We start from the raw sequence: 17346 nt of genomic DNA, 5'->3' as shown, positions 1-17346 counted from the left end.
ATGCAAAATTGTAGGGGAGTGGAGAGTTAAGTGACAGGGTATGTTTTTGTTATTTGGTTTTACAGTTTTACAAAACATAGGTGTGAATGACACAAGACTCCCAAGCATTTTCTCTTCATCTCAATCTCTCTCAATTCTCCCTCTCGTTCCAAACAAACGCTCCCACAAGCATGTTCTCGAGACCTTAGAGGATAGCACGAAAGATTTGGTGCTGGTGTTTGTGTGGAAATTAACTTGAAGAAGAGTTCTTCCAAGGTAATAACATTTTTCCTCTGTGTTTTCATTTTTGCACTTGTTTGATTTTGTTTCTCAAAAATTCATGAACGATGATCCGCTTCGACTCCGGCATTCACATCCTATCAATTGGTATCAGAGCTGCGTTGATGTTCTGATTTTTTGGGAGCAAAATCAGTGTTCTTGGTGGGTGTTTTCATATTTTCGAAATATGGGTTTGCGGGTTGGAAAATTTCCAATTTTTGGCATGTAGATTGCAATTTAAGTCTTGATTTGATCATTTAAGGGCCAGGTGTTTTGAGCATTGAGTTTCTGTATCGAGTCTGTAAGTTCGGGTCGCTCGAAAGTTGTTTGTGGCGTCGGATTTGGCGAAAAGTTGCAGAAAACAACGAAGAAGACAAAGCAGACCGCTCAGACAGCGCCATGGCGCTATGCAGTAGCTCCATGGTGCTTCGGGGATAGAATACAGTGCCACGACGCTGTGCAGCGCCATGGCGCCGTGCCTTAACGCCGCGATGCTGCTATTGCGGCTTTTTGCTGCAGCAGCGCCGTGGCGCTGCCCTTAGGCACCGAGGCATTGTCTCGAGTGTTTTCGACTTGTTTCTGTGGCTCCGGTTCGCGGTTCGAGGGCGGTTGCGGTCGTTTTCTTAATTTTTTGTATTATTTTGTTTTTTAGGGTGCCAAAAATCGGCCCAACTTTGATATTTAATTATTTTATGCATTATGAATGTGTATTTTAATTAAAAGCATATTGCATATTGTATGCCATATAGTTTTAAAATCCCACCATAGGTTACATGCATAATATGTATGTTTGATATATAGTGTGTATGTATGATCATGCATCATATAGTTATAAATGTTAAAATGTATGAATGCATGTTTTATTTTCATGATTATTATAAGTGTTGTATTAATTAGATGAAAATAAAGTTGCATTGAGCATGACATTACTTTAGTTAATATAATTGTAATATTAATGTATGCTTACAATGCATGATTATAGTTTTAATTTTTTAAATTTTACAAAAGTTATAAATTTTGGTAGACATAAATTAAAATCTATAATAATGTATTGCATGCAAACATAGGGTCTAACTTAATTAATTTTAAAGGGGTTTAAAATTAATTAGACCTTAGGTTATATCTTTCTAATATGATTAGGGGTAGGCTTTTATTTTGTTTTAACTAGGTTTAAAATGAAATATAAAAAACTAAATATAAAATATTTCCTATAAGGGAACCTTGTCTAAGGAAGGTTCTGTCTAGGTTGAAGTATTTAAGCTGACCGTAAGGGAAAACCTCTACCTGGGAACTGACCTGGGGTTTAAATTAGTCAATATTTTATATGCATGCAATAATGTCCTTAGTTTATTAAATCGTTTAATAAACTAAAACATTACTGTACAACTACCAATATAATAGTTATATTTGGCCGACTAAAAATTCACTTAGTTAATTTCACTTAGCTGGAATTTATCTAAGTAATATACCCTAGTTTTAGAATACTAAGTGGGAGCAAAAGAGAATATGTAATATACTGCGTATATATTTGATATACAAAGTATATATAACATAATTTTCTCTTTCTCACGTTCTCCTTTATATTCACACTGTGAGTTTCATGCTCGGCCTCGTGTCGCCTTGGGCGCGGCCTCCCTACGGAAGGTGTTTGCGTGGTTCAATATAGAGGTGAATGGAGATAGTATTCATAGTAAGTGGGAGAAGGATGTGTAACAACACATCCTGCAGTCTCCGCCATTGGTTTGCATCGTGAGGTTTCATACATGACGTACGTGTCGTCTTGAAGCAACCATCCTTATGGAGGGTTCATTGTATGGAATCAAAACCAAGGCAAACTCCAGAAATGGATAAGGGTCTATTAGGTTTTACTCCAATATTTTCCTTCCCTAGGCGGGATTATTGGGGCAGACATCTAAGGGTTTGAAAATGGTGGGTCACAGTTACGGGGAGTTGTTAAGCTAGTTAGCAATTCCCTGACCAAATGAATGATGACTAAAGATTATAAGAATAATAGTTATTCTTGTATTAAATTTAGTTGAGAACATCTCAATTCAGTGAAAGAGTAACTGTCTGCCCTACGGTGGCTCTTGCTCTAAATCACTAAATCGTCGTTGCAAAACAATTTTGTTAGGGTGCTCAATTACTTTTGCTAAAATTTGATTTGGGTTTAAAGGCTAATGCATGAAACTAATGTAGGTTTGTTTTTACTTTCAGCATGTCTACTTCTATTATTGCACTCCTAGCCGTGGAAAAACTTTACGGCGAGAATTACAAACAATGGAAATCGAATCTAAACACTATACAAGTGATAGATCATCTTAGGTTCGTCTTGCAAGAGGATTGTCCTCAAGCTCCTGCGCCTAACGCCACTGTGGCGGTGCGCAACATCTATGCCAGATGAATCAAGGCCAATGATAAGGCTAAGGTCTACATCTTGGCGAGCATATCTGGCGTGCTTGCTAAGAAGCACAGGGACACGGTCACCGCCAAGGAGATCATGGACACGCTGTAGAGCATGTTTGGACAACCGTCCTCACAGGCTCGACATGAAGCTCTTAACTTCATTTACAACTCCCCATGAATGAGGGCTCCTTAGTGCGAGAACACGTTCTCAACCTGATGGTCCACTTCAACGTGGCAAAGTTGAACAAGGTTGTCATAGACTAGCAGAGTCAGGTTAGCTTCATTCTGGAATCTCTTCCGAAGAGTTTCCTATCATTCTGCAGTTATTCGGTTATGAATAAGCTGGAGTACACTCTTACCACGCTCTTAAACGAGCTGCAGACCTACCAGTCTCTTATAAAAAGTAAGGGACAAGAAGGGAGGCAAATGTTACTACCTCAAAGAGGTTCTACCGAGGTTCGTCCTCTGGAACCAAGTCTGCGCCTTCTTCTTCTCGAAGTAAGACTTTCAAGAAGAAGAAGGTTCCTAGTAAGGGGTCTAAACCTGACTCCGCTGCTGCCGCTGCCACGAAAGGTAAGGCCAAGGCCACAGACAAAGGAAAATGTTTCCACTGCAAATTGGACGGGCATTGGAAGCGCAATTGCCCGAAGTACCTGGCCGAAAAGAAGAAAGCCAACGAAGGTAAATATGATTTACTTGTTTTTGAAACATGTTTAGTGGAGAATGATGACCCCGCCTGGATACTGGATTCAGGCCATTAATCACGTTTGTTCTTCATTTTAGGGAATTAGTTCCTAGAGGCAGCTTGACGTCGGAGAGATGACTCTCAAGGTCGGAACGAGAGAGGTCATCTCAACTGTGGCAGTAGAGGAGCTCAAGTTGTTTACAAACAAGAATATGTATATATTATTAGATAATTTGTACGTAGTTCCTAAAATTCAAAGGAACTTAATTTCAGTTTCTTGTTTGTTAGAACATTTATATTTTATTTATTTAATTTAAATGAAGCATTCATTTCAAGGAATGGTGTTAATATTTGTTCTACTTTGCTTGAAAACAACTTGTATGTGCTAAGATCAACCAAAACTAAAGCAGTTTTAAATACCGAGTTGTTTAAAAATGCAAAAACTAAAAATAAAAGGCAAAAAGTTTCTCACAAAGAAAATACCTATCTTTGGCACTTAAGATTAAGTAACATTAATCTCAATAGGATTGAGAGGTTGGTTAAGAATGACATTTTAAGTGAGTTAGAAGACGATTCTTTACCATCATGTGAGTATTGTCTTGAAGGCATGATGACTAAAAGACCTTTTACTGGAAAAGGTTATAGAGACAAAGAACCATTATAACTTATACATTCAGACCTTTGTGGTCTGATGAATGTTAAAGATCAAGGAGGGTATGAATACTTCATCTCTTTTATAGATGATTATTCAAGGTATGGTTATTTATACCTAATGCAACATAAGTTTGAAGCCCTTGAAACGTTCAAGGAGTACAAGACTGAAGTTGAAAATCAATTGGGTAAAACCATTAAAACACTTCGATCCGATCGGGGTGGAGAGTATATGGACTTGAAATTTCAGGACTATATGATAGAACATGAAATCACGTCCCAATTGTCAGCCCCTAGTACACCACAACAGAACGGTGTATTAGAAAGGAGAAATCGAACCCTGTTAGACTTAGTTCACTTAATGATGAGTTATGCTCAATTGCCTAACTCGTTTTGGGGTTACGTAGTGCAGACTGCGGTTTATATTTTGAATGTAGTTCCATTGAAGAGTGTTTATAAAACATCTTTTAAACTATGGAAGGGTCGTAAAGCTAGTTTATGTCACTTCCGTATAGCACGATACCATATTTGGCACTTCTGTATCGCTAGGCAATGCTTCAATCGATCTGCTCTTCAAATCCATCACTAACTGGCCTACTTGCAATTCTAGGTACCTTAATGATGCAGCTTGGCTTTGCACAGTGGCATCATTATTGGCCATGTATTGCTTTATCAGCTTTTTCCAATGATGCAAATGATCCTTCTAATTGCTTCTATGCTACCATCTGTTCTTAATTCACAAAACCAGGAGGATAACTTACCTTCTGCTGAAATGCTGGAGCATTTGATGTTCCGGTATTGTGTCCTCCTTGATTGCCACTCTCCAACTAAAATTGGGGTGATTCCTCCAGCTAGGATTGTACGTGTTTGAATATAGATTGTTTCTACTATTCTGCGGGTTCCACAAATAGTATAATGACTTAGGATTTCAAGGGCAGTTGTTACAATGGTGGTCTCCCACGCAGAAAGAACAATAAATCCCTTGAATTTGATTGACATTAGCCTTACCAGCTGATTCTCCAGCTGAACTTTGTTGCGCCATACTCCACATTACCAAGTCTGTCAGATTCTCAATCTTTGAATTCAATGCAATATATGATTCAGGCCCAACTAGCCCCTTACTCGATTTTCCTTAAACAGCTCTAGGATCAAACCATGAGTGATTGTTTGATGATATTCTTTCTAAAATATTGAATGCTTCAACATAGGTTTTTCTTAGCAAAGCCTCATTTGCAGACGCATCAATTACTAAACGTGTGGCATCATCTAGACCTTTGTAATATGTCTCTATCTGGATGCATCTTGGGATCCCATGGTGAGGACACCTCTGCAATAATCACTTGAAACGCTGCCAGGATTCACTGACTGATTCCCCAGCAAATTGTTTAAAATTGTTGATCTCACTACGGCACTGACTGGGCGTTTATGCTGAACGCACGCACTAAGCGTGGTAACAATTATATAGATGCAAGCGCACACCTGTCAGAGTAATATAAAATGGATGGAGTATCCAAGTATCGATCCTCAAGGACTTCTAAATAATTTCTAAACTCTGAAGTTTTAAAGAATAGTGAATGTTGAAATGAGTGATTCTTGTAAAATGGGAAGTGGTCACAAATAATGGTTTTGGATTTGGGATTTGGACTTATAATAATATAAAACCTAGCCCGATTTACTTCAAGTTAGCCAACAAAGAATCAAGGACATGCTAAGGATAATATGCATTTTACTTTAGAAACTAACGACTACGCTTCTCACTTTACTTATGTCTAAGCAAGTTCAAAGTCCTAAGACATTCCCTAATATGTCTATTATGAGATATATCTTAGTTTTAGGATGGAAATAGTCGCAACCTCGGGTTAAGGTCCTATGTCTAGGCTACTTAAGCGGAACCCTTATGTCTAAGGCGCTCCTCTCCTCGGTTTAATCACTCAACAATGCAAATAAGTAAACTTTTCAGTATTGACTTGTTAAGACTTACAGTGGCCTTCTCTAAATCCTAACTTTTTGGGAAAACATGTTGAGCAATGAATGGAAAGTAAAACACTACTTCTTAGCAACCCTTTTAGACATAAAAGGCTAACTATCCATAACCGGGCTAGAGACGGGAATTTAGAAAGACATATTGAAGAAAATACAGCAAGTAAAATGGTTGAATGTGGAATGCATGTGTGAAAAACAAAAGTTAACTAATGGAGAGTTTTTATCGGGATTGAGAGCTTCGCCCTTCTCTTTCAAGCAAGGGAGAGTGTCACGTGCTCTTTCCTCCAAAAACACAACTCTCTTAACTAAAAATAAAGTAAAGGCAAAGAGAGAATAAGCAAAGTGCTAGATTTTTATATATTTGAATAAGTAGAAAAATGACTAAGTACAAATGGAAACAAAACAAGCTCAATAAAAGAATGTAAAGTGCTCGGGATTTAAAAACCAAAGCAACTAATGAAAGCAACTCAAAAGTACTTAGAAAGCAACAAAGAAACACTAAAAATGATCAAGAGAAGGAAGCAAGGCTTGATGAATTTGGTGGAGAAGTTGCTGGAATTTATAGCTGTGCAGAATTGGTTAGGTAGGTCCTAAAACGATGGTGAATCACCCATTTCCAACTCTTTTGACTGACCAAATCGTGCTCAAACTGATAGTGGAACACTTCTTCTACACGTATGCATCGGTTGGAACCACCAAAACGCATTGGAAGACGCGTTTCATTAAGGGCAAAGTTGGAAGAAAAACTGTTTTCTGCAGGCTTCCCAGGCGCCTGGCGCCTCCTGAGGTGTTTCGTCTTTGCGCTTCTTTTGATTAATTTGCACTCCCAAATGGTCCTAAAATGTCATAAATACAATATAAGCCATCCACAAACCATAGTATATGAATTTTGCATGAATTGGAACTCAAACGATCGAGAAAAATCCGAAACAAAGCTGAAACATTGTAAAAACAGCATCTAAAACCTTCTTTTTACGCATGTAAACAAGCGTAATCACACCCCCAAACTTAACTTTTTGCTTGTCCTCAAGCAAAACTTAGCAACTTTAATCAGCTTTCTAACACATGGACAAGGAAAAGCAAAAGCAACCGAGATGTTCAATCATAAATTGTCTCAAGGAAAAGATGTCAGAGCCTACCATTCTATTGCCTTTGTAAACTTAGTCACTATAAACCAAGTTTGAAATGATAAAAACTTTTTCTTTCAAAATCTTTTTTTCTCTTTCACAAACAGAAAACGTTTTCAAATACCCCTAAGGAATCTGCACACTCCCTCCTTACACTAAGACTTTTACATCTGAAAGACCGGCTACTAGCCCCTGAGGTTTCCACACACTAACATCGGTTTCAACCACAGCTACTCGTAAAAAGACTTTGAAACTAACAGCTAGGTCATAAAACGACGACAATGAGAAACACGAAGTCACTTATCACCATCCTTACTGCTATTTTCAAAGTCAACACCCAACCTAAAACTAAATGGGTGTCTACAGTAGGACTCGGAAATCATAAATACATTTTCTTTAACTCTCATTGTTTTACCGCTCTTTTCTTTCTAACACAAGTCTTTTCCCCACTCTTATTTTCTTGACAAGACTCTTTTTACTCTTTTGCAACTTTCGTTCTCTTATTTTTCTTTTTTTTTTTTTCTTTTTCTTTCTCGGTTTTTTAGGCTAAGTGCTTTTCAACACTTTCTTTCTTTCCAACTGACTCTTTTTCAAAAGAAAATAGCATGATTTTTCAAATATAAATAACACTTTATCTTTCTGAAACAACGACTGACACAACGACTGTCCCCCCCAAACTTAAGAGAGACAGTGTCCTCACTGGGAAAAGACTTTTGCATCGGATGAAAAAGGCTTAACAGTAAAAAGGACAAGGACTTCCTATATAGGGGCAAAGAAAAAGCTTAAAGTCTGTAAAGATCAAAAAGACATAAAAGAAAATGAGTTTATCACATAAACAAAGGAAATAGCTCAAAGCTTAGTCAGGCATAGAACAGAAAACTCAACAATCTCTTATAATCATCATCGACATGAAATCACATGCACAACACAGATGCTTCAAAATAGGCATGTGAAAAGCTAAACTAAGGTTAAGTGAAGGCATACTTTAAGTGATCAGAAGATAAACGATACTAATTTATTCATGCTTCAACTGAGCTCGAAACATAATCAATACAAAAAAAACATGCGTAGTAATGCTAAAATATGCAAACTACGTCATTAACAAAAAGAAGAAAACACAAAAAAATAGCAAAGAAGAAACCTCCCCTTTATGAAGTCGGAGGTTGTGGACTAGGATCAGTGTCAGTGCTGGGAGATGGATGACCAAGGATAGCAGCTAGCGCTGGAGGCCATGAAGGTAAAACCGCAAAATCCAATGAAGCCCTTAAGTTGTAGATATGTTGCACGACTTCTCGAACCTGATCTCGCAGCTGTTGGTTCTCCTCTCGAAGACGACGGATCTCCGATGTAGGAGACATCCCAGTACCTTCCCTTCTTTGTAACGCATGGGCGATAATACGCCGAATATTCGTCTCTTCCACAATTGGGGCATCTCTCCTAATTTGATCCTCAGGGAGCTGTACACCTTGTCGCAAGCATAAAGAAGTGACCAAACGTGGGTGATAAAGCTTACCACGTGTCCGGTGGGCACACTCATGGATACTAGTATTGATCAATTCTCCATAATTCACATCTATGCCCTTTAGCATGGCATAAACCAGCAATGCCCTATCCTGAGTGACATGCTCATCATGCTCCGTTGGCAGAATTCTGTTTTTGACTATGTATAACCATCCTGCAGCAGCTAGGGAAACATCCTCGGGTTTTAGTCGTACCTTGCCATGAGTAGTCAAATCCCAAGTGGCAGAGGGCTTCCCAACACATTCTAGAGCCTCATCAAGCTGTTCCAGAGTCGGAGTCACTAACATCTTATTGCCCACAGCATCTCTGATATTCTCAATGTTGAAGGTGTAGTTGATCTGAGTGGCATCAAACCGTATTTCCTTCCCGCGCACTATGGCTATATGTGACTGGGGATGGACGCAGCATAGAATTCTCTGACTAACTCCAAAGCCTCACATTGTATGGGCTGAATGAGTGGTCTCCATTCTTTGTCTCTAGCGGTCTCCCTCCAATCATCAGGCACATCTCCTAGGGTGAGATCAAATCCCAATTCTGTCATAATCTTACGGGATTTCATTAATGAAGTTCGAGTGGCTAAATTCGCTGCGTTCATTTCGTCTCGACCTCCTCTCCCTCAGACAAGTCCAGTTCAATTGTATCAACTGGCCCAGGTGCCACTACCTTCTTCTTAGCTTCAGCTGCTTTAGCTTTCGCAGCTCTCGTTTTAGGTTCATTCATGGGCACTGTTGGCTTCTTAGCCTGAACTGCACGTCGTTTTGAACTCTTTTTCTCCCGCCTCTTGTATTGAAACATTCCCTTATCGTCTGCGTGTCCTCAGGATCTTCTTCGCTGGTAGGTCTTGAGTACTATTCTCCCCAACCTTGGATCTACCTGTATCACACCCAAGCGGGTTAACTGTATTAGAAGGAATAGTGTGAGCATCCCTTACCCCTGGTAGAGTGGCCATCGGTGTGACATACTCATCCGTTGCCAACGGAGTAGATCCAGTTGCCCCAGTAGGCAACTCTTGGTGACTACAAAATGCTCCTTCTGTAGTGTATCCAATGGGGAAGGTTCCTGAGTATCTGTTCTCACCACTTCGTTCTCGGTATCCTCTGTTTCTGGCATATTTGAACAATGTCCTCGTGAAACCAGTAGAAAATCATCATTACCATCTTCCGGTGTAATAATCAATGGAGATGAATAAAACTGCTCCTCGTCCCTGTTCTCCATAGATGAATCCTTAGGCGTCAGACGCCTACTACTCCCATCTTCCTCAATGTCTGGGTCTATCATCACTTCCTTGCCCTTCCTCTTTTGCCCTATCGAAACCCCGGGCTCTAGCCTATGGCTATGGCTCTTCTCTTGCTCTCCTCCATGCTCATCTCCTGCATCCATTGGCATATTGATTGGGGTTGGCATCCTAGGAGGCTCTAAGGGTTTTAGTTGTCCCATGTTGAAGGTACTCGATATGTTAGGGTTCAATTGGGGTGCTTGAGGTCCTCTTTCTAGGAATGGAAGTTGAGCTGGTGGGGGAACTCTAGGTGAAATCATCCCATAATTATGTGGAGGTACCCAATGACCCATTCCATAATAAGGTGGAAGGCTAGGAAATAGAGTAGATGGGTTTGGCATTCCATAAGGATGAACACTAGCTGGAATTTGCATTTGAGACAAGGGAAAATGATAGGAAGGAACCGGGTTAAACATAAACGGTTGGTACATACCCGGATTGATCATTGGAGGAAGTTGTTGAGGATTTTCAGCCCTAAACTCACTGTTTTGAGGTATATTAAGGTGGGTAGTTGCTGAAAATTAACATAACCATGTGGGCTCATTATAGGATGTTGTGTAGGAGCTTGGGATGGAGGACATTCAAATGTTTGAAGCGGGTTCCTCCCCTAACAGCAGCTAGCCTAGAATCTGAACCCATGTGGTGTTGGAAGTTCTCCAATGGTGGAAAAGGAATGCTTGTGGCATTTGGAGCTTGAGTGGAAGAGGTAGGAAGTGAAGTATGTTGAGAAGTGGAAGCCATAGATGTAAGCAAATGCTGGAAATTCCTTCTTTCTTTGGTGGGGCTGAAAATCGAAAACAAGGGTGATGAAGGGAGTGGGTTTTTCCGAAAAACAAGGGGAAGAAGAGAGTTGTGTGGGTTTGGTGGAGTTGTAAAGCTTAGGCAATGGGTCTATTTAAAGCTTTCCCCAAACTAAATCCTAAATGGAAGGGATTGACATTTAAGTTCAACCAAGTTTTCCTAAACCTAAAAGGAAAAGAAAACAAATTTGAATACAAATAGGATTAGGGAAACAAATTTGAGTTTGAAGAGAAGTTCTTAAAGCTAAATCATAGAGGATTAATGTTTGACCCAAAATAAAGCCCATGCTATCGAAAATTAAAACCCAAACCGTGAAGGAAAACGAAACTCGAACTGCTGGAAAACAGGGCAGGCGCCAGGCGCCTGCGTGATTTATTTTCGCAAAGGGCAGGCGCCAGGCGCCTGCGTAAAATTTTTCAATGTTTTTCTTTTTTTTTTTTTCATTCTTTCTTTTTGTTTTTCAACGTTTTCCAAAAACATTCTTAATAAGCAAAACTTTTTATAATAGACAAAAAGAATGTAAGATACAAAAATTTCCTTCCTTTACTTTTGTTCTTTCCAAACGGATAAGAAGGAAAAACATTTTTCGCAAAAATTTATTGACCTGAAAGTTGAATAGAGGTTTTTCCTCTATCCACTGGTTCTCCAAAATACGGCTTAAGTCTCTGCCCATTTACTTTAAAAACATTTCCCTTAGAGTCAACTAGATCCACTGCCCCATATGGGTAGACTTTAAAAATTTGAAAGGGACCAGACCATCTAGACTTAAGTTTTCCAGGGAAAAGTTTCAACCTAGAGTTGAATAACAGAACCAGATCACCTTCTTGAAGATTGTTCGGCCGAAGACGCCTATCATGCCACTGTTTAGTTTTTTCCTTAAACAACTTAGCATTCTCATAAGAAAAGTGCCTGTGTTCTTCTAATTCCAACAATTGTAACTTCCTCGCTTCACCTGCAGCCAACAAATCAAAATTTAATTTCTTAGTAGCCCAAATGCTTTATATTCTAGCTCAAGAGGCAAATGACATGCTTTTCCAAAGACTAGCCTATAGGGGGACATGCCGAGGGGAGTCTTAAATGCTGTCCTATATGCCCAAAGTGAATCATCAAGCTTAAAAGACCAATCCCTACGGTTAAGATTTACAGTTTTTTCTAAAATGTTTTATCTCCCTATTAGATATTTCGGCTAACCCATTCGACTGAGGATGATATGCTGTTGCAACCCTATGACGCACATTGTATTTAGTCAGCAACTTTTGCATAGACCTATTCACAAAATGAGCCCCCCCATCGCTTATCAGACAACGCGGGGTTTCCATAACGCGTAAAAATGTGCTTTTGCAGAAAACGAATGACAACTTTGGAATCATTGGTAGCAGTTGCAATGGCTTCTATCCATTTCGAAACATAATCTACTGCTAACAATATATAAAGCTTACCATTAGAAGATGGAAATGGACCCATAAAATCTATACCCCACACATCAAATATTTCAATCTCCAGGATCGGGGTTTGAGGCATTTCGTGGCGTTTAGATATATTACCTGTCCGTTGGCATTTGTCACAAACCTGGGCAAACTTATGTGCATCTTTGAACAGAGTGGGCCAAAAGAACCCACTTTGCAAAACTTTGGCTGCGGTTTTGTGTCCTGCAAAATGTCCTCCATATGGAGACATATGACAAGCGTCTAATATCGCCTCGTGCTCTTCTTCTGCGACACACCTGCGTAAGATATTGTCAGGTCCTAGCTTATATAAAAAGGCTCATCCCAACGATAAAATCGAACTTCATTTAGAAATTTCTTTACCTGTTGCTTGTTGAACTCATAAGGAACTATTCGACTTACCAAATAATTTGCTATATCGGCATACCACGGAACTGAATCAACTCGCAAGAGTTGCTCGTCAATAAACTGTTCACGTATAACAGTTCCATCATCACAGAGCGGGGATTCCAATCTAGACAGGTGATCAGCAACTTGGTTTTCAGTACCCTTCCTGTCCCTAACTTCAATATCAAACTCTTGAAGTAACAAAATCCACCGTATCAAACGTGGTTTAGCATCTTTTTAGCAAATAAATATTTTAAAGCAGAATGGTCAGTAAAAACAATGACTTTTGTGCCTATCAAGTAAGACCTAAACTTATCAAAGGCGAACACAACTGCTAACAGTTCCTTTTCAGTAGTAGTGTAATTGAGTTGTGCACCGGTCAGAGTCTTACTAGCATAATACACAGGATGCAAGATCTTGTTTTTACGTTGTCCTAACATAGCTCCTATTGCATAATCACTAGCATCACACATGAGCTCAAAAGGTAAATCCCAATTAGGTTCGATAATTATAGGAGCTGAACTTAGAGCAACTTTCAACATTTCAAATGATTTTAAACAGTCATCATCAAAACAAATGGTCTATCATGTTCTAACAATTGACACAAGGGTTTAGAAATTTTAGCAAAGTCTTTTATAAAGCGGCGGTAAAATCCCCCATGCCCTAAAAAACTTCTAATCCCTTTGACATTTGTAGGAGGAGGTAGCTTTGAAATGATGTCTATCTTAGCGTGGTCTACCTCTATTCTTGCTTGGAAATTTTGTGACCCAAAACAATACCCTCTTGTACCATGAAATGACACTTCTCCCAATTTAGGACTAGGTTTGTTTGTTCACATCTCTCCAATACTCTCTCCAAATTAACTAAACAAGCGTCGAAAGAATTTCCAAAAACAGAAAAGTCATCCATAAAAACTTCTAGAATATTTTCTACCATGTCAGAGAAGATGGCCATCATACACCTCTGAAAAGTCGCGGGTGCATTGCATAGTACAAAGGGCATTCGCCTAAAAGCGAACGTACCATACGGACACGTAAATGTTGTCTTCTCCTGGTCTTCTGGAGCAATAGTAATTTGATTATAACCCGAATATCCATCTAAAAAACAATAGAAATCCTTACCTGCCAGACGGTCGAGCATCTGGTCAATAAACGGGAGAGGAAAATGGTCTTTCTTTGTTACCTTGTTGAGTTTGCGATAATCAATGCAAACTCTCCCCCGCTCACAGTTCGGGTTGAGATGAGCTCATTCTCCTCGTTGGCCACCACGGTTATACCCCCTTTCTTTGGTACACACTGTACTGGGCTTACCCAGCTGCTGTCAGATATTGGGTATATAACACCGGCGTCAAGCCATTTAAGAATTTCTTTTCTTACAACCTCTTTCATCTTCGGGTTCAACCGCCTTTGACTCTCAATAGAGTTCTTAGCATCTTCTTCCAATAGAATTTTGTGCATGCAAAAGGCCGGGCTTATCCCTCGGATATCTGCTATCGTCCATCCAATGGCCTTTTTGTGCTTCTCCAAAATCTGCAATAAAGAATATTCATTAGTAGGTGATAAATTGGAAGCTATAATAACTGGTAAAGTGTCGTTATGCCCTAGATACGCATATTTCAAATGCGACGGCAATGGCTTCTGCTCCAACGTGGGTGGTTCCACTATGGACGGAAGTAACGACTTGCATTCTTCTTTTTGTATTTTTTCAATAGGATTAGCCATATCTTCTGGTCCTTCTGCTATCTTATCAAGCTTTTCTTCAATCTCTGTAACTAATAAGTCATAAAACTCATCAAACATAACAGGATTCAAGCTATTTATAGCAGAGCACTCTTCAAAGTCTCCTGGTAATTTCATGGCGTCTAGAACGTTAAATTTAACTTCTTCATTATTTACCCTCATTGTAATTTCTCCCTTCCTTACATTAAAAACTGTATCCCCAGTGGCTAGAAATGGTCTTCCCAAAATAATGGGAACGTCTAAGTCTGCCTCGCAATCTAGAATGATAAAGTCCGCAGGGAAAATGAATTTGTCCACCTGGACTAAAACATCTTCTATCTTTCCCTCAGGTCTTATGATAGATCTATCGCTAGTTGGAGGGTAACCGTAGTAGGTCTAGCTTCTCCTATGCCTAAAGATTTGAAAACTGATAATGGCATAAGATTAATGCTAGCGCCTAGATCACATAATGCCCTACCTAAGTTTTTTCCTCCTATGGAACATGGAATGGTAAAAACTGCCAGGATCATTACATTTCATGGGTAGCGGGCTGCCTACAGCTTCACTACTACATTTTGTCATGGCTACCAGTTCATGCTCTCCTATTTTTTCTTCCTAGAAACTATATCTTTCAAAAACTTAGCATAATTTGGCATCTGTTCTAGAGCATCTACTAATGGTATATTTATATGCAGTTGTTTTAAAATATCTAAAAATTTTCTAAACTGGGAATCATTATTTTTCTTAACTAATCTTTGTGGAAACGGGGGGGAGTAGGGGTAAAAAAGAAGCTGTACCTGTGGAGGAACACTCGGGGTGTCCTCATTACCTTTTCTAATATTTCTTTTTCTGGTGTTGTTGGATTTTCTGGTATCTTTACAATTGGTTCAGTGGACGGAATCTGTACATCTGTTGTTGGCATTGTTGGTCCATCATATGCCAGTCCACTCCTGAGGGTGACAGCTTTGCACTGTTCTTTCCCTTCTCGTTTTGGTAATTCAGTATGGCCTGGAAAAGAACCTTGTGGTCTATTCTTCAATTCATTGGCGAGCTGTCCCAATTGGGTCTCAAAATTCCTCATTGATGCCGCTTGGGATTGTATCACTGCGTCGGTTCGGGCCATGTACTCCTTCATCATATTCTCAAGATTTGAGTTGTTATTGTGAACTGGTGGAGTCTGTGTTCTCTGATTGTACTGCTGTTGCGGTGGCGGGATGTATTGTTGTGTAGGTGGAACATAGGGCTGCTTGTTCTGTTGGCTCTGCCCTTGATTAAAACCGCTCGAACCTCCTTGTCCTCCCCATGAGAAATTAGGGTGGTGCCTCCAACCTGGGTTGTAGGTGTTCGAATATGGGTTAAAGTTCCTATTGTTCCCATGTCCTACATAAAAAAGAAGCAGGGTTATGTGGACAATTATCATAAATATGGTTTTCACTGCAAAATGAACAAATGAGATCGTTGACTTGGCAAACAGGGGCAGGAGTGCAATAATCCGACTGCACAGGTTGTATCGGCGTGGCTAATGGATTTTTTATTCCCAATGCCATCTCTTTCAGCCTCTGGTTCATTGTAACCATCTCTTTTTGCATCGAGGTCGCAATGTCCAGAGCCAAAACTCCAGCTGGATCTTGCTTCTTTGGTGCTGCCCTAGATCTTTGCGAACACCATAGTTCGTTGTGTGAAGCTAAGTCATTTAGGATGTCAACTATCTCGTTGAATGTCTTCTTTGTAAAGGCTCCGTTGGCAGCATTGTTTAGCATCATCTTAGTAGGGTGATCTAAACCTCTAAAGAAATGTTCTATCTGGATGCATGCCGGCAAGCCATGGTTCGGACATTTCCTGATTAGTTCTTTAAATCTCTCCCACGCCTCGTGAACAGGTTCACGATCATACTGTCTAAAAGAGATGATCTCCTCTCTGATATCAGCGTGGCGAGTAGGTGGGAAGAATTTTGTTAAGAATTTCTCCACTAACGACCCCCATGTGGTGATGGATCCCGGTGGAAATGCATTGAGCCATGCTCTAGCTTGGTCCTTCAAAGAAAATGGAAAAAGTGTTAGTCTCAGAGCATCGTCTGTTATACCAGGTAATCGAAATGCATTTGCAATTTGAATGAATGATTTCAGATGATCATGTGGATCCTCATGTTCCTGCCCTCCAAAATGTCCAATTGTCTGCAACATTTGGAACATCATTGGTTTAAGCTCAAAGTTTGCGTGGGCTGGAATAGGGTTGACTATCCCTGAATCAAAGTTCTGAAAAGCCGTGGCGGCATATTCTCGCATTGCCACGTCTCTGTTGTCCGCTATCTGGATATGGTTGAATTCATCATTTCTCGCATGATCCCTCATATTACCGTTAACAGCAGGTGGATCAACCGGATCACGAGGTGGAATATCTGCCATCGATGTGCTCGTACTCTCTACCTCACTTTCAGGACTGATTTCACCTTCTCTCTCTTTTTGCTTTTCTAGTTGTTTTCGAAGTCTTTGCTCCTTTCGAGTTTTTCGAAGGGTCCGCTCAATCTCAGGGTCAAGGGGTAGAAGAAAAGATCTTGTGCTCATGCACTTTAACTTACCCTTGTGAGATAAACGACCAAAAATATAGAACAAAAACAGTGGATGGAAATTACACCCAACAACAATTCAAAAAAAAAAAAACTAAAAGAATTTGAAAATAATTTTAAAACCCAAAGTCCCCGGCAACGGCGCCAAAAACTTGACTGGGCGTTTATGCTGAACGCACGCACTAAGCGTAACAATTATATAGATGCAAGCGCACACCTGTCAGAGTAATATAAAATGGATGGAGTATCCAAGTATCGATCCTCAAGGACTTCTAAATAATTTCCAAACTCTGAAGTTTTAAAGAATAGTGAATGTTGAAATGAGTGATTCTTGTAAAATGGGAAGTGGTCACAAATAATGGTTTTGGATTTGGGATTTGGACTTATAATAATAAAACCTAGCCCGATTTACTTCAAGTTAGCCAACAAAGAATCAAGGACATGCTAAGGATAATATGCATTTTACTTTAGAAACTAACGACTACGCTTCTCACTTTACTTATGTCTAAGCAAGTTCAAAGTCCT

General features: G+C 39.7%; 1 non-coding gene across 1 annotated transcript; it reads left to right on the top strand.

Moving 5' to 3' along the window:
* Positions 1-16073: 16073 nt before the first annotated feature.
* On the top strand, positions 16074-16180 carry LOC148213165 (small nucleolar RNA R71). The gene has a single exon (XR_015793190.1). It is a non-coding gene; the product is annotated as a small nucleolar RNA R71 (small nucleolar RNA).
* The last annotated feature ends 1166 nt before the right edge of the window (positions 16181-17346 follow it).

The sequence above is a fragment of the Momordica charantia genome (assembly GCF_013281855.1).
Source record: "Momordica charantia cultivar OHB3-1 chromosome 1 unlocalized genomic scaffold, Mcharantia_2.0 BLBB01000001.1, whole genome shotgun sequence".
In the NCBI taxonomy this organism is placed as follows: domain Eukaryota; kingdom Viridiplantae; phylum Streptophyta; class Magnoliopsida; order Cucurbitales; family Cucurbitaceae; genus Momordica; species Momordica charantia.
The sequence above is the reverse complement of the archived record's forward strand: the minus strand, read 5'-3'. Positions and strand labels throughout refer to the sequence as shown.